We start from the raw sequence: 6148 nt of genomic DNA, 5'->3' as shown, positions 1-6148 counted from the left end.
AAAAATTGGTTTTCACACATATCACATAAAAAAAGAAAAACAAGAAAAAAGAAAAACATTACAATACACAAAAAAGACAAACACATAAAAATGAATTTTAACTTCCAAATCCTAATTTCATTACATTGATAACTGACTTCCTCAAATCCCCTCTAACTGAATTTCATTATATCACCTATATTTCTAATAATATTAGCTTCTTTCATTTACTAACTTCTTCTCCTTTATTAATATTCTAATCTTTAATATTTATTAATTTCATATTCTACCCCTAAGCCTAATGATTACTTCCAAGAAATTTCTCTTTATCTTATATTACAATATTTAGCCAAATATTCTTTAAAATTCTTCCAATCCTCTTGTGTCTCCTCTTCTTTCTGGTCGTGGCATTATCAGCACCACGCTCTGTTGTTGTTTAGTCATTCAATTGTGTCCAACTCTTTGTGACCCCCTGGACCAGAGCACGCCAGGCACTCCTGCCTCCTGCAGTTTGGTCAAACTCATGCTGGTTGCTTCAAGAACACTGTCCCAACATCTCGTTCTCTGTCGTCCCCTTTCCTTGTGCCCTCCATCTTTCCCCACATCAGGGTTTTTTTCCAGGGAGTCTTCTCTTCTCATGAGGTGGCCAAAGTATTGGAGCCTCAGCTTCAGGATCTGTCCTTCCAGTGAGCACTCAGGGCTGATTTCCTTAAGAATGGAGAGGTTTGATCTTCTTGCAGTCCATGGGACTCTCAAGAGTCTCCTCCAGCACCATAATTCAAAAGCATCAATTCAATTCCCATTATACTGTTGGCTGGGGATAATGGCAGCTGGGGTCCAATATTTTGAAGGCTGTAGGTTTCTCGTTGATACTTCAGGAGAAGGGCCATAGCTCAGTGGTTGCATGGAGAATTCCCCCTTTGGCCGATTAACATCCTATACCCTTTTAATGTGTTTGTGAGGGGGGACTATTGCTTTTGTTTGTAGAGGCGGAGAAAGGGGGTGCAGTGGGTGCGGCCCACTCTGGGTGCCATACCTGAGGGGGGAGTGACATTGCCACACTTGTGGTGGCCGCACACCCCCGGGACGCTCGCCCCACCCCCTGGGACATTCACCCTGCCCCCCTGGGATGCTAGGTGTTATGTACTGAAGTTCTCACCCTGGGCCAGCAGGGGGATACTGTAGATAGTTTTCACTCAGGTCCACATATGCAAATAAGGGATCGAAAGTGACGTTCAGTGATTGGATAGTTACAGAAAATGGTTACTGTTGCATTGTAGTGGAGCTCTATATAAGCAGGCTGGCTGAACCCTTCAGTTCAGTTCTGTTCTGGCCTGTGAATAAACAAGAGCTGTTTGAAGAATCGCTGTGTCGTCCGATATGTTCACCCACAACTTAATACTAGCCCTGCCCCAGGTGCACGCCACTCCATTTGCCAGAGCAGCCAGCTCCGCCTCTGCTTGTTTTTGTTGTTTCCGTTATTTGAATTCATTTTGCATGTTTCCCTTCCATTGAGAAAACCTTCCTCCTTCCTAGCTTGGCACATTCAAGATCCCTAGGCATTTTCTGGACCCTTACCAACCCCTCATTCATAATGGATCCAAACTACAAGAAAGAAGATTCCACCTAAACATTAGGAAGAACTTCCTGACAGTAAGAGCTGTTTGACAGTGGAATTTGCTGCCAAGGAGTGTGGTGGAGTCTCCTTCTTTGGAGGTCTTTAAAGCAGAGGCTTGACAACCATATGTCAGGAGTGCTCTGATGGTGTTTCCTGCTTGGCAGGGGGTTGGACTCAATGGCCCTTGTGGTCTCTCCCAACTCTATGATTCTATGATAAGAGCGTAAGCAGCCGCCCTCAGTGCCATGCTAATGAACTGCACCATGACCCTAGAGCGGTCTGCAAGTCCTGGCAGGGCAGGCAGAGCCATAAATCTATGGCAACACACTTCTCCACTCAACTCTGGGCCTCCATGTGCCATTCAGCTTCTTCGTCTGTCATGCTCACTCGGCTGCATCTGGGTGGGCAGGAAGGACTGTTGATTTGAAAAGTGCTAATTCAGTCACTCTGGTAGCTGTGATTTATTATTTTATTTTGTAATGGGCATAGGATGAGGGATTCACAACAGATGGATTCAGTGATTTTTTAGAAAACGAAACCTTGGTATTTTGTTATTATCTCTAACTTTTCTCCTAAACTGCAACATTTCACAGCACAAAACAGAGTGTTATTTGTGATGCCCCCCCTCCCAGACCCCATCCTCATTTCAAGAATTACTAACAGAGCTTGTCCCCCGGCCCACCCCAACCCCACATCACTGGAGGCTCCACAAGGTCTGCTATATTTGTTCTAAAACTATGGACTTACCAGCTTGTTATCCATAGCTGGGAAACTTTATGCAGGTCTCTTAGGCCTTAAACAAAAAGCTTGGATTGGTGTTGTGTTTTTTTGAGGCCATTGTTTGTTAGTGGTCCACTTGCTCCAAAAGGGGGCAAACTCTTTTATTGATTGAAAATCTGCCTTTGGTTCCATATTTCAGGTTCGTCTTTGGAGCAAATTTGAACAGCATGCCATCGACAGAGGCTTATACAGTGGTACCTCGGGTTAAGAACCTAGTTTGTTCTGGAGGTCTGTTCTTAACCTGAAACTGTTCTTAACCTGAAGCACCACTTTAGCTAATGGGCCTCCCACCACGATTTCTGTTCTCATCCTGAAGCAAAGTTCTTAACCCAAGGTATTATTTCTGGGTTAGCGGAGTCTGTAACCTGAAGCGTATGTAACCAGAGGTACCACTGTACTTTTGATCCAATCACGGTACCATAACACATTAGTAAAGGTCCACTCATTTAACCAGGGACATCTCACTGACAGAAGGATGTGTTCTTGCTCCCATCTTATTTAATCTATATTTGGCGGACCTTCCCCATACCATCTCATCCACCTAAGACTGGGCTAACTAAAGTCTTTATTCTCCTTTGTGTTGATGACACTGTTATCTCATACAAAGCTGGGCCAATTTAAAAAAACAAACAACCACCTGAATATTGCGTATTTTTGTTTTCAATACTACTGAAACAAAACCATCTCATCCACAAGTGGACTTCTGCTGAACTCCCCTCTTCTCCCACACATCCAACCCGTTGATCAGTCTGCACCCTTTCGAGAATGAGTCGACCACGTATCTCCCCGTTCGTCGAATTCGGTGACCGTTCGCCTGGCTTCCTTGGCAATCCTTCGAATTCTACGCAGGTAGACGATGACCAGGAGAAGCAGGACTGCTTGCACGAGGAGGAAGATGAAAAGGCACATCTGAGAGATGAGCGCCACACCACAATACCAGTACTGACAGGTGGAAATGATCTCATCCTCCGACAAATAGCTGATGATCCTGCCTTGAAGATGGGAGGGGGATAAGCATATGACGTTCCTGTAAAAGCTCCGGTTCTGCTGCCACTGGAGCCAGGAGCGCAGGTAGAGGATGTGGCAGTCACATTCCCAGGGGTTTGCCCACAGGTGAACCACCTGGAGGTCTTTCAGGTTGTCAAAGAGCCCATTGGGGATGGAGGTGAGATTGTTGTGGTTGAGGTAGAGCTTGGTGGTCGAGGGAGGGAAGGAGGTGGGGAGGTTGTTATGCATAAGATCTTTTGCGGTGCAGTCAATGAGAGTGGAGGCGCACAGGCAGGGCTCAGGGCAGGTTGGAGTGACGAGAGGGAGGAAGACGAGGAGGAGGATGAGCCGGAGGAAAATCATCTTCCACCCTGAAAGAAGCAAGAGTTGCCAGTTAGACCAACAAACAATACAAGCAACACGAAGACCAGTATACTAGATAGCACTGCAATTCTTATTACATAATATACATGATTTACTACAACAAAAACAAAATGTGTACACTTGTAAATTCTCTAATATATTTGAAATCAAACGAACACACGTCTGTCAATCTTTGAAAGTCCGTAGAAGTCTATGGTTGAAACAAAGGAATAGATGCTATCCTGTGGGCTAAGCGGTAAAACTTTTTTAGGCGTTCATGGTTCCGAAGTAGTAAGTGAATAACAATGTAGGACAGTGATTCGGGATAATCTGACTGTTTCGCTGGAATCTTCTTCAGCACAACTACAAAAGAATTCAAACAATGACCTGTGTACATGAAAACTATATAAACTTCACACATTACAACCCATATTTTGTATGACCAGTGTGGTGAGAGCCAGTGTGAGAGCCAGTGTGGTGTAGTGGTTAAGAGCGGTAGTCTTGTAATCTGGGGAACCGGGTTCGCGTCTCCGCTCCTCCACATGCAGCTGCTGGGTGACCTTGGGCTAGACACACTTCTCTGAAGTCTCTCAGCCCCACTCACCTCACAGAGTGTTTGTTGTGGGGGAAGAAGGGAAAGGAGATTGTTAGCCACTTTGAGACTCCTTAAGGGGAGTGAAAGGCAGGATATCAAGTCCAAACTCTTCTTCTACCTCCACTGTTGGAGGCCGTATGAAAAATTCAGGTGGGAGAGCGCTGTCTTGCTTGTAAGCTTCCCAGAGACATCTGGTTGGCCACTGTGAGAACAGGGTGCTAGGCTGTGATGGAGCATTGGTTTGATCCAGGAAGCTCTTCTCATGTTCTTACTTCCCACAATGTACCAGTGCAAGCTGGATATTCATTACTCCCTGACCTTGGGCCAGTCACACTTCTCTGAAGTCTCTCAGCCCCACTCACCTCACAGAGTGTTTGTTGTGGGGGAGGAAGGGAAAGGAGAATGTGAGCCGCTTTGAGACTCCTTCGGGTAGTGATAAAGCGGGATATCAAATCCAAACTCTTCTTCATATGCTACAACTACAATAAGAACAAAGGTACATACCCCATAAATTAGAAGAATGAACAAGAGCAGTGGTCATGTGAATATATAACCACTGCTACCAGTTGCATGATACCTGAAGCATAAGAAACCATTCCCAGGTGCCGCTCATTACAGGGATACTGAATCACAGTTACTGAATTGGCCAGTTAGACCAAAGCACTACCATCACACATACCAGGTCAATCACTCAAGGGAATGGAAGGACAGGGTCAACATTGCAGGCCGTCTAAATCAGGGAAACAGTGGAGCTCAAGATGTTGCTGGACTCCAACCCTGATGACCTCTGACTCTTGGCCACACTGGCTGAGGCTGATGGGAGTTGGAGTCGCAACAGTATGGGGGGACGATGACACTGTTCCCTCCATCTCTGGTATGAACTTAAGAGTAGAAAAATGGGAAACTGAGAGAAATAAGAATTGACAGGTTTTCTCATCCCGGCGCAAAATCAGTGTGACCCCAGCTGCTTGTCATCTTCATTTGACCAAAGGTACCTCCTTTACTTTTCATAGTACACAAGCAGCCATTTGTGATAACAGGGTGTATGGATTCGTCTATACAGCTGCAAATCTAATGTTTTGAGTGAGTTTTAAGTGCATTGTACAAATGTGGCGCTAGATGGCGATGGTGAGCTAATGGCAAATTCAATATATATATATTTTTTTAAAAAAGCATTTTCGCAGAATGTGTGTGTGTGTGTCTAGATTCAGCCTAGGTGGGGGGAATGGCCTGACCCACCCAAAAGTACAGGGCCCAGAAAATTCTGCAAATGCCCCATAGCTCAGAGCGAAAGCCTGTTTTCCTCCCTCAGAAAATCATCCTAAATTTGCACCTTTAAAAGTAAATCAGCACATGCAAAACGCATGCACATCATATGCAAATTTGTGCCCCAAGTCTTTTAACTCTCTATTGATGCCCCGTACATTGGTCATTTTACTATTTTATAAAATTCAATTGCCCAGTACCCTTTTTCTTTTCTTGCTACTATTTGGTGCTGCCAACCAAACTGCCTTATACTGAGTCAAACCATTGGTCTATCTAGCTCAGCACTGCCTACTCTGACTGGCAGCAGCTATCCTGGGTTTGAGGCACGAATCACTCCCAGACCCGCCTGCCAGGGAATGAACCTGAGACCTTCTGCATGCAGAGCAGGTGCTCTACCACTGAGCTATGCCCCTTCCTCTAAAAAAACCCAGTCCTAAATTAAGATAAAAGGCTGTATTAAATAGAAGCATAAGGTAAAGGTAAAGGGACCCCTGACCATTAGGTCCAATCATGACCGACTCTGGGGTTGCGGCGCTCATCTCACTTTATTGGCCGAGGGA

General features: G+C 45.2%; 1 pseudogene across 1 annotated transcript; it reads right to left on the bottom strand.

The window, feature by feature from the left end:
- Nucleotides 1–2043: 2043 nt before the first annotated feature.
- Nucleotides 2044–5224, bottom strand: LOC309359608 (platelet glycoprotein Ib beta chain pseudogene; annotated as a pseudogene). The gene is made up of 2 exons (XR_014173404.1): nucleotides 5002–5224; nucleotides 2044–3735 (listed from the first exon to the last, which is right to left on the bottom strand). The product of XR_014173404.1 is annotated as a platelet glycoprotein Ib beta chain pseudogene (transcript).
- Nucleotides 5225–6148: the final 924 nt, after the last annotated feature.

Source organism: Podarcis melisellensis, assembly GCF_964234715.1.
Source record: "Podarcis melisellensis genome assembly, chromosome: 16".
NCBI classification, from domain to species: Eukaryota; Metazoa; Chordata; class Lepidosauria; order Squamata; family Lacertidae; genus Podarcis; species Podarcis melisellensis.
Note: the sequence above shows the minus strand (reverse complement) of the source record. Positions and strands in the feature narration are given on the sequence as shown.